We start from the raw sequence: 20,249 nt of genomic DNA on the forward strand, positions 1-20,249 counted from the left end.
GCTGTGTGCCTCAGCTGCTATGGCTTAAGACACTTGCTGCACTTTGATGTTCATTTAGAGCCCTGTGGAAGTCAATGGGACTCCACACAGGTGTAGGAGTTTGCCCCTATGGCTCAGTGTGTAGGATCAACTACACCTTGAGCAATACTAGTTTCCTGGATTTCCAGCTTCCTCATCATAGTGAGTACAGGAGAGATGGGCCAAAATGGAGCTTAGCTTTACCAGTGGGTACATTCAGGTATCTCTCAATGTCCTTGACTTCTGGACAGGTAAGTTTGCTTGCTGATGTATGGGTGTTAGAACTTGGTCTGTACTGAAGAGGGAAGAGAGGGTGTGTTTAATTTACTTTATCTAATCACCTATGTTTTGTATTTTTGCCTACCGTTATCAGTTTTTACTGGATGAAGACTTAAAACAGAAGGCAAAAAACCAAACATCATGGGGAAATCAGGCATCTAGAAAGCAGCGAGAAGGAAAAAGGAAAGGTACTTCCCAGCTGTTCTGTGGTTCCTTTTCTTGTCAAGACAGACCTTTTTACTTTACTGATGGCACGTATTGCTGCAGCGTCAGCACTGATATCTTCTTACAACTTCATGTTGCCTGCAAGTATGTTGCTTGCTACTGTTTTCCAGATCCATAGATGCAGTTAGCTGTGTGTGTTGGCGACAGTTATTGGGAAGTTATATGGAATAACTCACTGGTGGTTTTGTCACAGGAGTGATAAAGACAAGGGTCCCGTAGATAGATTGAGTACTTTAGCTGGAGCCGCTATGCCTGCTTTCTAGAAGTAGAAAGTTCTAAAAAGTGAAGAATATGGACTAAACTCTTCCCTGACTTACAGTCCTTATAACCCAACTGAAATGAAGTAAATCAACCCAGAATTTGGCCCAGCTACTGGCACCTGGCCTAGCTTGCGTTTCAGTGTGTACCTGAGCTTCCCAGAAGCAGATGGCAATCGGCCTGGGAAATGGCATTGTCCCATCAATTCGTTCCAGAAGGTGAGACTTTTATGAATAGCCCAGGGCTGGCTGCATATTGGCTCACTGCTAGCATGTATTCGCTCTCTCGCATTGGCACATACCAGAATCCAAAGAAAAAACAGAGGGACAAATTCAGCTTTCTTTCTATAAGACTGCATAAAAGGGGCAAAACTGAGAGACTATATAGCTGTAGTCATGCATTGTGTACTTGTAATGCCTCTTAATAGCAAATGCTCTTGAATTACCACCCAAGCTGGAAATGTAGCTATACCTTCATTTAATTTAGCTCTACTATGAGTTATTTAATGAGGAACATAGTTGATTTAAAAGCAAACTGTTCAGGGCCAGATATGCCACTGGTGTAGCTCCATTGACTCCATAGCCATGCAATAGTTATGAACAGTGTGGTGTCTATCAGTAGGTTAGCTCATGATGTGTCAGCATAAATAATAAAATCAGTGAAGATTATCCTTTACCTTCCTAGGGTGGAGTAGGGGGGACACTATAGGGCAAATCCTCCTCCTCCTCCTCCTCCCTGTGTGTTGTTTTATTCAGGTTAATGGGACTAGATGAGTGAAATTAGGTAGCTGGTAATAAATGCTTATCTGTATTGTACATATTGGGCTAGATGTACATGTTGGGAGTGGTGGCTGTGATTAGAATGTTAAAATAACAACTTACATGCATTAAATGTATTGGGCTAGTTCCTTAGCTGGTGTAAATTGATTTCAGTGGAGCTCTGTTGGCTCACACCAGCTGAGGACCTGATCTAAATATCAGACACTAAATATCATGCATCACTTCTTTTAATTCATCAGAAATTATGAAACAGCTGAGAAGCGCCAGTCAAAACTGGGCACTAGAAACTATAGCATTTGATGGCATGTATGGGAATATACAGACGGGGAACCTCCCATCACCGACAACCCACAAGAACTAACCTCTGGCAAATTACTGGACAGTGTTTTCTCTCTAAAAAATTTTTTAGGAGGTTTGCATCTCAGGATTTTAGCAGCCAAGCATAATAGAGTAAGAAAGGTGTCAGGATGCATTTTATCTAATACAACAGCATGCTGTAGGCAAAACTGTTTGAAATTTGTTGAGAGGCAGGTGACAGCCACCCAAGTAAAGAGTCTCACTTCCCTGACGTGTGTTATGCTGTGCTGTTGGTATTAATTTCACAAGCTCTGCTTGCGAGTGGGGAAGTGAGTGAGTGAGTGATGCAGTGCTGCTGCACTAAGCCTTTTTGGCTTAAGAAGTTCTTAGGCTATTTAAACATGTTGGGTGTAATGCACTTAATTGTATGTGTAAGCTTGTCAGGAGAACTTCCAGCAACAGCAAATCAATAATGCATTCAGAGACGCGGCGGAAAAAACTGGCCATGCAGTGCCCGGTCTCCCTGAGTCCAGAGGCTATTTGATTCTGAGTCTTGATGGCTAGATCAACAACTTCTTGATCTTCACATACAGTAGGTCAGGTGTGCATAGTGTGTAAGGCTGACAGCAGGTATAGCGGAGAGTGTTAGTCTGGATTTACACACCCTATGGGCACTGCAATACTCCAGTTCATGGAGTCCTGGAGGTGCCTGATTTCACCCTCAGAAGCTGATGGGCCCAATTGGAAAATTGCACTGTGTTTCCTCACAAGTTTAGAGCCCAATCCTGCAAATGTTTACTCCTGCCTGTAATCCTGGTGGCCTGTATAGGAATAAGCGTACAAACAGGAGCCAGTGTTTTGCAGTTTAGGGCGCTTTTTTTCTAGGAATTGTGTGGCGACGATAGAAACCAAAAGTTGAAATTTTTAATTTTTGTGGGTTTTACAACAAAGTCACCTTTTGATTCATAACCCAGAGTTACAAGAAACAAGTGGATGAAGTATAGCTCATCAGACAGGAAACAGCGATTTCTTTTGCTTTTTCTATGCTGAGAAGTAAATACAGGCATATTTATTATGCCACTTAAGTCCTGGTCCTGCAAAGACTAGTGCATTCAGTAAATCACATGCATTTGCATTGTCCAGTTGAGTTCATCACCTTAACCGTGTATCACACTCCTCTCTTTGCAATAATAACCTGTGGGTGAAATGAGAAAAATACCTTGTGGTATCTTAATTGTTCCAGGGCTCAGTCCTACAACTCCTGTAACTATAAGCGATCTTGAAAACTCCAGCTTTAATCATTTTTAAAAGGAGTCTAACAGAGTTAGGCACCTGATTCCCATTGAATGTCTATGGGATTTGAATACCTATTTCCATCGCTCTTAAAATACCCTGCTTAAATATTGCAAAATATTTTCCCCATTTCACTCAGAAGCTATTTTTGCAAAAATAGCTGAGGATGAGCCTCTGTTAAGATGTTGGGAAAACTCCCCTTTTTATTAATCAGGTTTTTATTCAAATGCAAGACCGACCGAAGCATGTTATGCAGGCTAAAATAAGGGCAGCAGTTACAACGGGTGACTGTATTTTATCTTGCTTTCCTGTACTGTATTACAATGCATAGTTAATAGCATTGGACTGGATGCTGCAGCCGTAGGAGGTGAACGTGCTCAGATCCTCACTGTTGCAAGCAGCAGAGCTCCGCTGATGTCGCTGAGGTGCAGTTGCGGAGGATCTAGCCCCACATGGATCTCTCCTAGACGAATATTATGAAGTTCATATCATATTATGACCGTTTAATTTGTGGGAGAAGAGGAAAGCTGTGAAAGAAGCACAGGGGCTGCTTGCGAGCCCTCTCTGTCAGTGGGTAGATCACAGATAGTGATTCCCCCCCCCCCCCCCCTCAGAAAAGCATTTTCTGTGGCTTTAGAAATCTCAATGAAAAATATAGTTAGGACCAAATCCTGAAATTCCTCTTTCGGCTTCCAGGCCAACGCTGCCACGGATGTTAATTAGAGTTTTGCCTGGGTGAGTCCTGATTCTGCTTCAGTAATGACCGATTCTGCCATCACGTGTGCCAGTTTTACACCGGGTGTCATGGCCTAGAGGGCAGGGTGGCCTAGAGGGCAGGGTACTTGACTGAGAATCAAGGCACCGAGGTTCTGTTTTTGGCTTTGTCCTGACCTGCTGTGTGATTCCAGCCCAGATCCCGAAGGCTCTTGGGTGCATAGGCCCCAGACTCAAGCACCTAAGGGCTTGTCTACACAGTCGGGTAATGCAGACTACAGGGATGCTGTTTCTAAAGTGCACTAGTGTGCTACATGTGAATTAGTCTGTGTAGACCCTGCTGGTGTGCACTAAAGGGTCCCTGATGTTCTTGACTATAGTCCTGCAATGTAGTTTCAAACAGTCTTCCCTTTAGCCCCAGAACCATGAACAAGTTTTTAGTCTCTAATAATGCAAAGCAATATTTTGCCCCAATGGATGGATCAATGGACTTCTCCATTTCTCTCTATTCCCTGCCTAATGCATAACATGCACAAACGCAGGTCTACGTGCATGGAGACGGGCAGCCTCCAAGCTCTGCGGGAGTGAAATGCAGCTGTCACTCTCCAGGGTGAATAACAAGAAATTTAATTTGTTGGGTGGAAAGAGTTAAATGAACTTTAACTGAAAAGCTCGCTCTCTCCCTCTCAGGGTAGAAAATAGCCAAGGGCAACAGCGGATGACTAATGTGTAGAATATTGCAATTAGTATAGCAAGGTACTTACAGGGATCAAATTAAAAAATTCATTAACGTACGCACTTAATTAAGAAACACTTTTCGGTTTACATGATAAATTATGACACCTATTAAATCTTCTAGTACAAGCTGTAATGACTTCTTTGCTCCCGGGCAGAGAACTATTGCCTTTGAGGTCCTTTGAACCTCCCCAAGGACCAGCAGCATTAGGTTACAAGTGTATTAAAAACAATGAGAGGTACAAGTTCTGCTTTATTGGAAACTAATTTAAAGTTAAGAAACCAGCCCTGGGATTAGGAGGCTATTGTACCACAAACATGACACGGATGGATGAATAAATAAAAAGTGACCTTGAGAAATAAACCCGTGATAACCATATCACAATGGTGACTTACAAAGGCAGGTCCTGATCAGGCAATGTGATGCATGCAGGCAGACTCTGCTTGCACAGAGCCCCGTTGCCTCCAGCTGGACTCTGCCCAAGCTCAGGGATCCATTCAAGAGAGTTATATTGCAGGATATGGGCTTAGAGTTAGATTTCTCATGCTACCAAATAGCCATTGGCTGCTGCTGCTTTTCTTTCTCTCCTTTATTTTTGTAGGGTTTTTTTAAGAAAGAGAAGGAATTAAAAAAAAATAAAAGGAAGAAGAGAATTAACCTAAGAAGCTGGAAACGACTCTCAAAGTATGCTTGACTATTGTCATGGTTCTACAGAATTTTAAAAAAATTGTTATTAATTTATTGTATCTAGATGTCCCTGTGGAGATTAGGGCCCCACCGTGCTGGGCATTGTGCAAACATGTTGGAACAGATGAGGTCCTTTCCCCAAATACTGAACAATCTAAACAAGCAGGAAAGGCAGAGGATAAGTGCAAGGAAGTATTATTATCCGCATTTGTCAAATGCAGAATCAAGGCACAGCGAAATAAAGGACCAGATTTGTAAAGATATTTAGACACCTAGTGGAATTTTCAAATGGGAGTTAGGTGACTAGGTGCTTTTTGAAAGTTCCTCTACGTGTCTAAATAGCTTTAAAAATCTGGTGCAAAGTGACTTATCCAAGGTCACTCAGAAATCTATGGCAGAGCCAAACCTGCTGAATCTCACTACAATGCCTTCACCATAATTCCATCCATTCTTTCTGTAGATGTGTACAGGAGGAATAGTCTCACTTACGCTAGACAGCATCTACTCCTTCTGCATGCAAAGCAGTAGGAAGAGCAAATGTAAACCTTATTGCTGCAAAGAGCCACTCCGGGCTCTCCTCTTTGAGGCAGGGTTGCTAACGATACAAAATGAACAGGCTGTGTGTGGCCTCAGAACCTTGCACTGACTGGAAATCTTTCCTGAAGTTATATCAGAACCTCAGTGGTGGAGCTGTGCAGGAACCAGGTTTTTTTGTTTCTGGGGGAGTTTTGTGACTTCCATTCTCCACTGCACTGCACCTCATGTAGTTTAGTTAGTTCTGCACAAACAGTCCCAGATCAGAATGGTAGAGTTCTATGTTCACTTTGCACAAGTGTAAGTGACTAACCAGGGCACAAGGCAATGGGAGATCAAGCCCCTAGAGGGCAAAGAGAGACTTGAAGTGGATAAACAGTATGGGATCCTACCGTGAAAGAGCATTTCCCCTCCATGTTTGACCCCAAATCTTGCCTCTGTGATTTCAGCCTATCTGCAGCCTTCTGCTCCATATAAGAGAGGGACGCTGTGATCTGTTTCTATCTGTGGGATCTGAAGTTTTTTTTCAAAAAGAGTTCGGCATCCAATACCTCCCATTTAGCATTTAGGTGCCTAAATGGTGTGGCCAGATTTTGTTTTCCGCTGGAGTTGTTGGGTGCTGAGCTCTCTTTTAAATCTGGCCACTTCATTTAGGTACCTAAATGAGAGCTGAGCGCTTCTGAAACTCTGGCCCCAAATGTGGTGGCTAAGCATTTCTGGCAATCTGGACCTCCCAGCACATTTTCTAAAGTTAAATCAATTTTTTTCTTCCTATTGTAACATATGGAATTCTTTTAATGAAGGAAATGTTAAGTAAACCTAATCAAGTGCATATGATTTAATAAACTATGCAGGTTGTAAGTGGCCAAAACATTTGTTGTTAATTGAAGGTTATTGGAATCAACAAGCAAATAACACTTCAGTGAGAGACAGGAATGATGATTGCTCTGTTGGAGATATATTCATTTAGTTCAAAGTTTAGCAAATCTTTCTCCTCTCCAATTTACCTTAACCTCGCAGCAAACTAGAAGTTTTTCCAGGTATTAGTTTCCAAATACTAGTATTCTCCACCATCTATGTACAGGTGTATACACTGTAAATTGTTGTCTTGGAAATGTTTTACAGAACTTCTTTTTTTTGGGGGGGGGGGGCGCTGATCCACAGTCTATTGAAGTCAGTGGAAAGACTTGCCATTGACTTTGGATTCCTTTAAAAAAAATGTTCCCTTATGACTTAACACTGAGATCTTAATACTTTTTTTATCAGAGCTGTAGGTCAGATGCTAAGCAGATAGCTACACTGATGTGCATCTGCTCAGGATCTGGTTTTGTGTATTATATCTTTTAAGAACCTCCATTGTTATGATCTGGGTGTAACATTCCCCAGGATACAATCTAGACCAATGAACTGCTGTCTCCTCAGTTCTCCAGCCTGGGGTGCCTTGTACACTGCTTTGTTGTGAGAGCTACCACCCCGGTCTGCTCTCCCATGCCTCCAACATGTAAGTTCCTCCTAGTTTTGTTGTGAGAGTGCTATAGCCAGCCACTCATGCAATACACTGCAGAACAACACCAGCAAATTCCCACTCCCCGACTTTTCCCAGAAATGTGTGTCTTGTACTGCCCAGGTCTCTCCTGGACAATACAAGCTCGTACAAAGTCCGTCATTTTATTAATAGAAAATGACATGCACAAATCCTGTTATCCCAAATGGAGTTTCCCAAACCCTTCAATCCAAACACACTGGTTTAGATAAAACAGTAAAGCAAGTTTATTAAGCACAGAAGGATAGATTTTAAGTGACTACAAGTAATGAGGCATAAAAGTCAGAATTGGTTTAAAAAAATAAAAGTAAAATGCAGCTCATGCCTAACTTAACAAGCTAAGTGAATTCAAAGCAAAGGTCTCTCTCACTGCATGTTCCAGCAGTCTTACTGGCTGAATTTCTTTCAGTCAGGATCCCTCCCCCAGTTCAGTGCTGCTTTCTTTGTTCTTCAAGTGTTGTCGATGCCATGGGTAAAGAGAAAGGGAGAGATCATTTGGGGTGTCTGCTTTCCCTTCTTATAGTTCTTTCTCTTCTTTGAGAATCATCTCCAGGTGAAGTTCAGGAGACAGAAAGTCTGTGTGCATGGAAACCCTAAGCTGTTTCTTTGTCAAGAAGTACATTTTTCACCCACACACTCTTCGGCAGGAAAGAAGATCACAGAATACAGGGTTGGAAGGGACCTCAGGAGGCTAGTCCAACCCCCTGCTCAAAGCAGGACCAATCCCCAACTCAATCATCCCAGCCAGGGCTTTGTCAAGCCTGACCTTAAAAACCTCTAAGGAAGGAGATTCCACCACCTCCCTAGATAACGCATTCCAGTGTTTCACCACCCTCCTAGTGGAAAAAGTTTTTCCTAATATCCAACTTAAACCTTCCTCACTGCAACTTGAGACCATTACTCCGTGTAGCCAGATGATGGTCTATCTGATTTCCTTGACACCTGGATGAGGTGTCAGCTCTCCTTTTGTCTCTGAGGAACTGGTTTGTGGTTGCTCTCCAGACTTTGAATGTGTATTAGTAATACCATAGAGAGAAATCTTATAACTTTACATGCAGTGTTTCCATGCGTACTTTACCAGGACCATAACGATCAGCAAATTATGAGTTTTCAAATGATACCTCACAACACAGGTGCTGACTTTATTTTTCCCAGTTGGTGTTCCACCCCTGCTCTGCCAAGGCTCCGGACCCACTTCGCCCCTTCTCCCAAGGCCCTGCCCTCACTCTGCCTCTTCCTGCCCCTGCTTCACCCCCTCCCCTGAGGCCCCCCGCTGCTCACTGCTCTCTGCCCTCCCCCAAGCACCTTCTGTCAGCTGCCAAACAGCTGTGGCTGGTGGGTGCTGAGTACACCCTGTTTTTTTTCTGTGGGTGCTTGAGCCCTGGAGCACCCATGCAGTCGACACCGATGCCTCACAAGGCATACTTTGTACAAAATGTATCATAGTCTTGTTAAAGGGGTGAACATAGGGGTACAGTCTGTCACACTGGGATATAATTACCTGATATGGGCCAGAACTAAAATGCTGGATCGAAACACCAAGAAACTATGGGGGAAAAGTAGATCTAAACTTTACGACCATTTCCCATTCCTAACTATTATTTAAGCATGGATCTGCTGCCCTCAGGAGCAACATTAGTTTTATCCCCCCTATGACCCATCCAGGTAATAATTCTGCTTACTGCTTCCACAGAGGTGTAGCCTTTGACTTAATTATATGGAAATGCAACTAATATCTAGCATAAACGGCATTTAATAGACACTGACTGGGCTATGTAATTTTTTTTACTTTATGCAATGAAATATCTTGTTCCCTTTTTAATAAATCAATGACAGGAAATACCACTAGAATTTTTTTAAACAATGTTTTTAGGTATAGTGGAAGGTACTAGATTGTCTTCATTGATTTTTTTTCTTTACAAACTGTTTGTTGTGAAATAAAGTACCTTGATGCTTTTCCCCCAAAAGCCTGTAATGACAGAGCCGGGGTACAGTCCAGGCTAGTGGGGGCTGTCACCCCTGCCCTGGAACCTGGGGTGCCCTTGACAAAGCCTTGTTGCTGTAACCTCCAGCATGTAAATCACTGCCAGCAATGTCTGTGTGTGTGTGCTATAGCTAGCCAGCTACACTTGGCTCTTAGCAGCCTTGGTTATGTTGCGGGGTGACCCCAACGTACTCTCAGTCCCAGATCTTCCCTCAGAAATCTAAGTGCTCTACCCCCACGCCCTCTCCTGGATAGTGAAAATCTATTAAGTCTGTTGTTCCTTTTTGAGGGAATAATATGACAGCTTATTATTTAAAAGAGTACTCAGACACTTCAATTTAAACACACTGGATTAGATAAAACAGTAAAACAAGTTTATTAGCTACAGAGAGATTTTAAGTGACTATAAGTTAGGAGGAATAGAAGTCAGAAATGGTTGCAAGAAAAAATAAGGATAAAATAGTTTCTTAAGTAGATACTAGTAAACATCTTTGGTGCAAAGCAAACTTTCTCATCACATGCTCCAACAGATTATTGACGAAACTCTTAGGTCAGGACTACCCCCCGAGTCCAACAGCTGTTTTTCTTTGTCATCTTAGGTGCAATGCCAGAGACAGACAGTGGGGAGAGAGGTGTCTTGGAGTGTCTGCCCCTTCTTTTTATAGTCCTATTTCAAACACACACACACACCCTTTTGAGAAGCATTTCCAGCTGGGAGCAAGGCAACTCTCGTGAAGAAAGATAACTCCATACTGTGCTAAATTTGCTAAAATGTAGATTTTTGTCCCTGCTCCCTTCGTTGCCAAAAATGGCCATTTAGCAGATAACGGTCCATCAGCCTTGTTGACACTTGGCTGAGATGTCAGCTTGCCCTTTGCCTCTGAGGAACAGGTTTAGCCACTCCCCAGACTTACCTGGGAAGCATATTTCAGTCATGATTTCAGCTTATGTTCGTGATGTTACATATAATATTGCTGTGCATTTCACCCTGATATTATTGATCAGCAAGTTGAATTTTTAAATGATCCCTCACAAGGCATATCTTGTACAAAAATTGTTACAATAGTGTGTAGGGTGTGAATACAGGTATATTCTGTCATAATTGCTTCTGTTTCTTGTCAGAGCTCATAGCTTTAATATATCTTTCCAGAAATACTTGAGGAGTATAAACTTTTTCAAGAACTAGTACTAAAAATCACTACCAAATACATTTTCAGTCCCTTTTCAGCTAAATGGATACTTCTGTTTATAGCAGAGGAGGGTAGTTGTCCTGAGTTGGGACGAAGTAACGCCCTGAAAGCCAATTTAAACTTTTTTTTTTTTTATGGATTCTTTATTCCAGGCATTGTTGTTGGGCTGTCTGCAGTACAGGGTGTTTGTGTCACTCTGTTTTTTCCTCCTTTCCCCTCAGACACACATCCTAGTGACAAGCTGCAAAGAGGCGGAAGGTATTGGTCTCTCTGTTCTTTGAATACTTCACCCCTGTTTCTGGTACTGATAATTTGTGGTAGTTCAGATACACTCATTCAAACTGTTCACAGAAGGCATAAAGGTAAGGGAAGCTTTGTTGTAATAATAAATACTTGACACAGCAATGCTGTTGCACAAAAAGCAAATGCAATTTTGGGTAGCATTCCCAGAGGCATGGCATGCGAGTCCCATGAGCTGATAGTACTGCTCTACTTGGAGTTGGTTAGGCCTCAGCTGGAGCACTATGTCCAGTTTTGCTCATAACTGTATAGAAATGATGTCGAGAAACTGGAAAGGACCCAGAGGCGAGCGACAAAGATGATCAAAGGGACGGAATGCAAGCCATAGGAGCAAAGGCTGAAGGAACTGGGTATGTTTAGTTTGGAACAGAGGAGACTAAGGGAGGGCATGACAGCGGACTGCAAATACTTGAAAGGCTGCCATAAAAAAGATAGAGAAAAATTGTTCTCTTGCCACAAAGGGCAGGACAAGAGGCAATGGGTTCAAACTACGTCATATCAGATTTAGATTAAATCTCAGGAAAAACTTTCTAACTGTAAGAACAGAAGGAGAATGGAACAGACTGCCTCGGGAAGCTATGGAATCTCCTTCACTGGAGATTCTTAAAAAGAGGCTGGATAGCCATCTGTCTTGGATGGTTTACATCCAACAAAGCCTGCATCTTGGCAGAGGGTTAGACTAGATGACCCTTGTGGTTCCTTCTGACCCTGTGGTTCTATGATTTTATGGCACACTGCATTGTGCGTCAATGGCTTAGTTTAAATCACCTGTAGCTGAAAGGCAGGGTTATTGTAGCCAAAGGTTTTAGGTGAAAAAAACTTGCGTTGAAAGCCGTGTATGTCCAGTTCCCATTCAATTTTAATGTGAAAATCTCCACCTAGGACTAGTGTACATCCCTTACTCTTATTGGTGTGTGCTTATTCATGTTGGTAGTCCTGTTGACCTCAGTAGAACTACTTGTGTGAGTAAGCACGCTCCGATGTGAGTAAGATGTGCACAATCTAGCTCACAGCTACTGTGCTTTTAAAAAATTATATCAACCCCTATTACTAAGGAGTTACTGAATAGGTATTAGTTTGCATAGAAATAGATAACTTAGTTTGAGATATGTATTGTATATTCACAATAGAATGTATTATACTGTTACTCTCTGTATTTGTAAAGAATCAGTTATATTTTTGGGTGTAGCTAATAATTGCAACCATGGGGTCTGATTCAAAACCTATTGAAATAATTGTGAGTCTTTCCATTAACTTCTTCAATGTGCTTTGGATCAGTAACTTTTCTCTCCGATGAAGTGAGCTGTAGCTCACAAAAGCTTATGCTCAAATAAATTGGTTAGTCTCTAAGGTGCCACAAGTCCTCCTTTTCTTTTTGCGGATACAGACTAACACGGCTGCTATTCTGAAACCTTTTCTCTCTGTGTGTTTCTCTCTGTCTCCTTTATGGATTCAGTAGTGGTCCCTGCAGCATGTAAGATAATTAGCGGGGGCTATGTAGGTGGCTGTCTGTTTACAGATGTTTGACTACACCACCTAGTTACTAACCAAATCTTGTCATTACAGATGTTTCCAGCACACTCCAGCATCTAAAAAAATCCCTACACATAACTGAGAATGCAGTGCTAGTTCAACTGGGAACTTCAAGGATTTATTTACTATTCAGTGTGCCTGGTCCTAAAACGTCAGTGCACATTTTAAAAATGTCATTCAGCAAATGTGAACATTCAAGGCCTCGTTTTCAGAAGGGCTGAATTTTTTCATATCTAACCTGAGACGACTCAAAGGATCCTGATTTTCAGCAAGTGCTAAGCACATCCCTGATGAAAATTCGACTCCTTTTAAGTGTCTGAGGGGGGTATCTCGGAACTGAGGCACTCAAAATCCTTAGTCACCTTTTTGAAAATCTTGGCCTGCTTGTACAGGTGTGATTTTTTTTTTTTCTTATCACTCTCAGTAACTAGGGTGACCAGATGTCCCGATATTAGGGGCTTTGTCTTATACAGGCAACTATACATTCTCCACCCCCCCTTCTCTCTCTCTCTCTCTCTCACACGCACACACACACAGTGTCCTGATTTTTCACACTTGCTATCTGGTTACCCTATCTATAACCCACCCTAAAAATCTTCCTGAAGCTTCCAGCAAATACAAAGCATCTGCTCTTTCCTTTCTCCATTGACACAATTCAGGCCCCAGAACAAAAAGCATGATAGATACAATAACCGCTTTGTGTGTATTGCTGGTATGATGGTCTATCTGCAGGTCACACCCACACATGCCAGTTCTGTAGTTGAATGTGGATGCAAACAAGAAAGAGAAGGCTCCACTGTAAAATTCTGAAATATTTTTCCTTGTCTGCCTTCATGTCATCTAATCTCTCTCTCTCTCTCTAACCTTTCCGGGGATTTTTTTTTTCTTCTTCATCCTGTTGGAAGTGGTACAGAATACTGATGAGAAAATATTTGGTCAAAAGCCAGTCAGTCACTTCTGGTTAATTAATTGGAATGATGATTGGCAAAAAACCCAGCCCAAATTTTTGTAGGTAATTTATGACCTAGGTAATCGTTTACTTGTGGATAATTTTCTGTACCTGTAAGTAGCAAAAGGTAATGAGTAATGTGATTCAGATGCATCCTTAGCAACCCCTAGGAGTTGTTAGGAGGTTGCAGGTACTTAATAAATTATCTGTTTAATTATATAGGACCAGATTTTAACTCAAACTGCACAAAGGGAAAGTAACTCGCCCACCCCCCACCCTTCACTCCCCTGTACTGGTTCCCTGGGTTTGCGTAAGCAGCAGTAAGTGGGAGCTATATTCCATTTACTCCCACTGGGCAGGGAAGGTGGAGGCAATGTACCATCCCCACTAGTGTGCTGGCCAGCGCAGCTGAGCTGTAGTTGTGGGGTGCCCTAATACACAGCTGGTGTAGGGCAGCAGTAATTTATTACTGCCTTGGAGCAAGGGGGGAAGCAGGAGAGGGATTGTGTCTCAGAGCAGAGTCTCTGAATCACAGTGTCACCTCGGGGCTCTTTCTGCAGTTTATGCACTCCCCCTTGCAATATCTAGCCCATAGTACCATGTATTTGGACCCTGTAGTGCGCTAGCTTACAGCCTCAGGAAAGTTGTCTTACTGCACTGGAAGTGTCTGACTGGCAGATTGCTATAGCAGAGAGGGGGTACCAGTGGGATAGCCCTCTGAGAATCCCATCTGTTACCTAAATGCAGGGGGACCCAGGGTATGGGGGTGTCGGCAGGGCAAGGGGCAGCTTGCTGCAGGCCGCCTCCTCATTTGAGAGGGCCTCTAAACCTGTGGAATTTAAATGAGTGGTGGTACTGCAGTGCCACTCAAATTTGTCCCAGTCACTCTTCTGTCATAGCCTCTTTCATCACCATGGCAATTTTTTTTTTTTTGAAAGTGAGTGGGGGCAGTATCGCTCAGTTTCAGATTTTGCCTCTGGCTCCCAAAAACCTTTGTGCAGCCCTGTCCAAAGGCCAAACTGAAGAACTTTCCAACCAATTCGTCAGCCAGCCAAGTTGTTCCTTAATCTGGATACGGTTACCATTGCCTCTATCTTTAGTTTGAATTCTATACATGGACGGGCCACGAGTGGTATTGACTACCATGGTTTTGCTTTCTCTGGTGGCCCATCCATGTATAGAATTGAAGTGAAAGACAGTGGCAATTGTAGTGCAGATAGAAAGATTTAAAAGCCCTTTAAATACCAGAAGATGGAGGAGAAGAGAGAAAGCAAGAGAAAAGTGGAGCACAGATGGTGACATCCAGAGGGATGGGGAGTGGGGAAGGAGAGGAGAGAGAGAGAGACTGAGATCTGGGCATATCGAGAAGAGAAAGAGGTAGGAATAGAACTGCCAGGTGTCAGAGCTGGATTGTGATAGTAGATAACAAAATATTAAGGCTTGGATTGTTTCTATAAACGCACTTATTCTGCTGCTGTTGTCATTGACGAAAAAAGCAAAACGGCATGCATTTTAACTGGGAATCCCAATACTCTGATAATCTCAACCAGAATAGATACCACATTGAAGCGGTACTAATTTTTCAAAGCTGCATGTCTCCTTGTTCGGCTTAGAAGCTAGTTGGAATGGGCCAAGAATAGTGATACAGCAGATGCCAGGTGCACCCTACAGGCTTTATCTGGCATTGCTAGGTGAGTCAGGTGTGTGATGGTTTGATCTGTGACTGACATAGCTGTGCTGGCAAATGCCCCTAGTGTAGATGGGTTAGCACTGGCAAAACTGTATTGTTGCTGGTACAGCTTATTTCATTGGGGCATGGGGGGGATGGTTGTGACATTCCAGGATGCAATCCAGACTGGTGAGGGGCTGTGTCACCCCTGCCCTGCAACCTTGGGTGCCTTACAATGCTTTGCTGCTGTAGCTCCCAACCTGGGTGCTCACAGATAGTCACGAGCATGCGGGTGCCCCAAGTGTCTGTGTGTAACTGCAGACTGCCAGCCACACTCTGGTCACACTGGCTCTTGCCAGCCTCGGTTACTACCGCAGGGTGACCCAAACACACTCCCGATACAGTATTTTCCCCTAAAAATGTATGTTCTGTCTAGCCATCTCCTGGACTGTCCAGAGATATTAGGCCTATTTTCCCTGTAAGGGAACAATACATGACAACTTGCCACCTGAAATGAAGTTAGCCAGCCAATGTAAACTTGACAAACTAGATAAGGTTCTTCCCACATGCTTCCAAAAGCATTACTGACCAAACTCTTCAGGTCAGAATCTCTTCCACAAAGTCCAACAGCTGTTTCTTTTGTCATCTTAGGTGCAAAGAGAGAGACAGGGAGAGTCACTTGGGATGTTTACCCCTCACTTTTATAGTTCATTTCTCCCTTTGAAATGCAAGCTCTTGAGAGTGACTCCTAGGTAGATGTTCTTTCTGGCTGAGAGCAAGGCAGCATGATGTCCCCTGCTGAAAGAAATCTCATGCTGTTTGTCCTTGCCCCTGTTTGCTGACATGTAGATTTCCTTTGTATCCTGCCTTCCGCCTTTTGTTCTCTGAGGACTGTTTACAGTTTATATGTAAATTTGAGGTAAACAGACATCCTTTTGTTTAAGACCTGCTTGGCTCGGTTTGCCTTAATTAGTGCGACATTAGTTTGAGCATGTGCCTTTGAAATTATACAGGTCCATTTCATAACTTTACACACGATGTTGCTACACGCATTTCACCATGATATGATTGATCAGTGAGTTATTTTTCAAATGATACCTCACAAGGAATATTTTGTACAACTATTGCAGTATCGGGTAGGGTGTGAATAAAGGGGTGCATTTGGTCATGGGGAGGGAAGGGGCTGGAGTATGTTATACAAAGAAAACCAGTTTTGCTGGTTTTAGGTTTTATAATCTCTATGAGCACTATGCTGCTATAGCTAATTGGCCAGAGTCTAAAGTGTTGCTCTCTACTAACAAAAATGCAACATCATGAAATCCAGAAGGGGAACCAACTTAAACCACCCTCCTTTGTGAGTGCAGATTCGACTAGCAGCAGAACCTGGGAAGAGACTGGACAGGATTGGGTGTGGGAGCATGGCCATAAGTACCTATTGTGTGATGCAGAGCCTACAGAACGGGCATGTTAGGACTTCCAGCCCCCCTTTGGCCTAGGGAAGGAGGATCCGGGCTGTGCACTATGTGCAAGGACTTGGGCTTTAATGTGTGATATTCATTCCCGCAAGAACTCATTCCCATTGCTATTAGCACTGTGTTCTTAAACAAGTGGAATGGACACAGGAAAATAACCGGTGGGAGGAGGGCCTTGCTTCAGTTTTGAAATTTTTACTTGGGAGGGGGGAATTTATGTTATGTGAAGGAGTAAATAACACTTTTTTTTTTGCCATACCAGATATTTTATAGATTTTTATCATATCCCCTCTAAGTTGTCCCTTTTTCCAAACTGAAAAGTTCCAGTTTTTTTTAATCTCTTCTCCTATGGAAGCTCTTCCACACCCTTAATCATTGTGTTGGCCTTCTCTATATCTTTTCCAGTTCTAATATGTCTTTTTGGAGATGGTTGAACAGAACTGCAGCAGTATTCAAGGTTTGGGTGTACCATGAATTTATATAATGTCGTCTTATCTATCCCTTTCTAATGGTTTCTAACATTCTGTTAGCTTTTTTGAGCGGATGTTTTCAGCAAACTATCCACGATGACTCCAAGATCCCTTTCTTGAGTGGTAACAGCTAATTTAGGCCCATATCATTTTATATGTATAGTTGGGATTATGTTTTCCAATGTGCATTACTTTGCATTTATCAACATTGAATTTCAGCTGCCCTTTTGTTGCCCACTCATCCAGTTTTGTGAGATCGCTTTGTAACTCTTTGCAGACTGCTTTGGACTTAACTGGCTTGAGTAATTTTGTATCATCTGCAAATTTTGCTACCTCACTGTTTGCCCCTTTTTCCAGATCATTTATGAATATGTTGAACAGCACAGGTCCTATTATAGACCTCTGGGGGACACCACTATTTACCTCTCTCCATTCTGAAAACTGACCATTTATTCCTATCCTTTGTTTCCTATCTTTTAACCAGTTACTGATCCAGGAAAGGAACCTCCATCTTATCCCATGACTGCTTACTTTGCTTAAGAGCCTTTGGTGAGGGGTCTTGTCAAAAGCTTTCTTAAAGTCCAGGTACACTGTATCCAGTGGATCACCCATGTCCACATGCTTGTTGACTCCCTCAAAGAATTCTAATAGATTGGTGAGGCATGACTGAGTTTAATGCTTGTTTCTGAGGCTCTGGAGTGCTCTCATGAGACTTGGAAGCCTCCCTGAGTTCTACCACACCAGTAACCTTATTAACTGGCCTGCACACTCCCAAATTGTCAGCTGAATTCAGATCTCCTGTCTGTCCCTCCAGCTGTCTCCTATAGGACTATCAATATTGTCAATACCAAACACTGGAAAATGGAGTCAGGATCTAAAAAATCATGAGATTGGCTTAAAAATCATAAGGTTACAAACACGATAATTTGGGCAGTTGATTTATTTGCCTTCGGGTTTTTGAGTCTTTCGGGTCCACATTTGCAAGTTTTTGCCACAGATATGAGAGCTTAAAAACTTTAGTTTTAATGAAAGCTGAGATCTGAGATTCTAATCTAATCACAGAACTCCTGTGGTGTCTTCACTGCAGTAAGTCGACGGCTCTCCCACCCTGGTGGAGTTCCAGAGTCCACGGGAGCGCGCTCGGCGGTCAATTTATCGCGTCTAGACTAATCTAGACGCGATAAATTGACCCCTGCTGGATCGATTGCTGCCCGTCGATCCAGCAGGTAATGTGGACAAGCTCTACGTAACCAAACAGGTACATTAGAAATCCCATAATTATTCTAATATCAAGGTCAGAGGTCAGACCTAAAACTTTTTTAAGGATCAAAGGGAAGGGAGATTTTCAACAAAATACAGATTCCATAAATACAGAATTACCAATTTACCCATAAAGAGTATACCTAATGCACCTGTAGCCCTGGTGGATTAGCACAGAGACCACCGTATTCTGCTCTCAGCTATACTGAGGAAAATATGAAACAATTACACTACAGTCAATGATGTCACATTGGTATAAATCTGGAGTAATCAAGGGCAGAATTTAGCAATAATACTGTAAGAAGAGATCAAGAGTGACCATTTAGAATGACTAAGTTATTGGGACATTAATGTTTTTGGTCACATCAGACCCCTTGATCCTGATTCTCCACTGCCTTGTACCTTGTGTGGTCATTGTCGTCAGTGTAAAATATTGTAAACATCACTCCTCCGATTCCCACTTTGCACGGGTGTGAATGGCAGCACAAGGTGCAACGCCAGGTCCCCTTTTGTAAACTAGGGAAATACATGTTTCTGACAACACCACCAAATTGTCCAGGAGAAATTCCTGCCGGCCTGGTCATGAATTCAAATTCCCATTTTATGTGGTTAAAGTAGAACAGGAGAGCTTTGAATAAAAGGAGTGATGGATCATGGTCTCTGCTCAATGCCCATAAAACTGACAGATATATGACTGGAAGACCAAAAAACGGATGGGCTTCTCGGCAGCAGTTCCTTTCCCTTCTTAAAGGACCACAGTGCTTTTTTTCCAGTTCTTCTAATGCTGTTTATTTTCCACAAGTCTGTCTCCTCCTGTTTAACTATTTCTCCCAGTATATAGATAAAAAAGTACTGATCCCTTGAAGAGAGGGAGGTTACCTCTTAAAAAACACCCCAACAAACCCTGATTGCTTAGCAACAGGATACAACTCTCCTTTCCTACTAGGTGCTCTCCTGAACCAGTAGATACTTACCTTCCTGTTGGTTTTTTGGCATGTTACCTATTTGAGCTCTGTTCTCTTTATAGGAATAGTTGATAGGATTCAGGCTGGATCCTCCAGTGCAGATGTGGCTGCTTTGTGCTATGCTGTTGATTTATTCTAGCTGTAAAGCTCATTTAACTGGCCCAGGGAGGATCACCCATGTGCAAGGCTTGATCCTCCAGTGGGCAGGAAAGCTGACATAGGGGCTCTTACACCACTCACCCGCCCTGCTGCCAAGTTTGCACAGCCCTGTGTCATGTTTATCCTCAGCTCTGTTTTCAGCCTCCTATGGCCCTGGCAGAATGGGGTAAGTTAGGCTTTAGCACAGAAAAAGGGGCGTTTCCTGCACATCCTGGCCTGAAATTAGTGCTGTTGCCATTATTGCAATGACGCATTAGAGTTTGGAATTCCAAATCTGATTTATAGATTTTAAAAAACACACCGAAAATTAAATAAAATACCAACTTCTTTTTTTTCATAGGGGATTGGGTATGGCCCAGGAGAGGCAAGGAAAAGTAAACATATGTTTGCTACCCACATTGCAGGAGCGAGTGAGTGTGAGTTACCAAAATGAACTTTGCATAATATTATCAATGAGATGCAGCAGATGGGGCTTTAGTGTATTGTTTAAATCATGGAAACTCTGACCACAGAAAGGGATTCCACAATGATAAGCTTGGTTAACTTTAAAGGTAAAGTTGCTAAATTATTGCCCACTTACCTTATCAGCTGTGAAAGAACGTTAGTGTTACAAAATTAGAGTGTGGTTTTACTTGGGACAGGGCCTCTGTGAAAATGGTTTAATGGACTCCTCTGCTTGTTGTGTCTCACTGATTCCGAATTGCACTTGTTCAGCTTGCAGGTGGAAAGGTTTGCGTGTGTGTGTGTGTGGCGGGGGTGTGGGAGGGGTCCTCCCACCTGATCCCAACTGCCAACCGTGCAAACTAGCCGGGCTCTGAGAGTTCCTTCCTTCTCACGAATCATCAGCATTCATAAAGATGTTGAACACCAGTTTCGTCCTCCCTTCCATATGTGCAGCTATCTGTCTGTTTTAGGGCTTATCTGCACAGGGAAGT

At 42.7% G+C, this 20,249-nt stretch overlaps 1 long non-coding RNA gene across 6 annotated transcripts in view; it reads left to right on the forward strand.

Annotated features, from left to right (window-relative positions):
* The window catches only part of LOC140910162 (uncharacterized), a 379,881-nt gene that overhangs the window by 210,630 nt on the left and 149,002 nt on the right, over nt 1–20,249 (forward strand). Inside the window, exon 4 of one of the 6 annotated variants that reach the window (XR_012158437.2) lies at nt 10,759–10,795. The exons of the other annotated variants lie outside the window; for them this stretch is intronic. This is a non-coding gene — a long non-coding RNA (uncharacterized LOC140910162). The remainder of the gene's footprint in view (nt 1–10,758; nt 10,796–20,249) is intronic. 6 annotated transcript variants of the gene reach the window in all.

The sequence above is a fragment of the Lepidochelys kempii genome, chromosome 4 (genome assembly GCF_965140285.1).
Source record: "Lepidochelys kempii isolate rLepKem1 chromosome 4, rLepKem1.hap1, whole genome shotgun sequence".
NCBI lineage: Eukaryota > Metazoa > Chordata > Testudines > Cheloniidae > Lepidochelys > Lepidochelys kempii.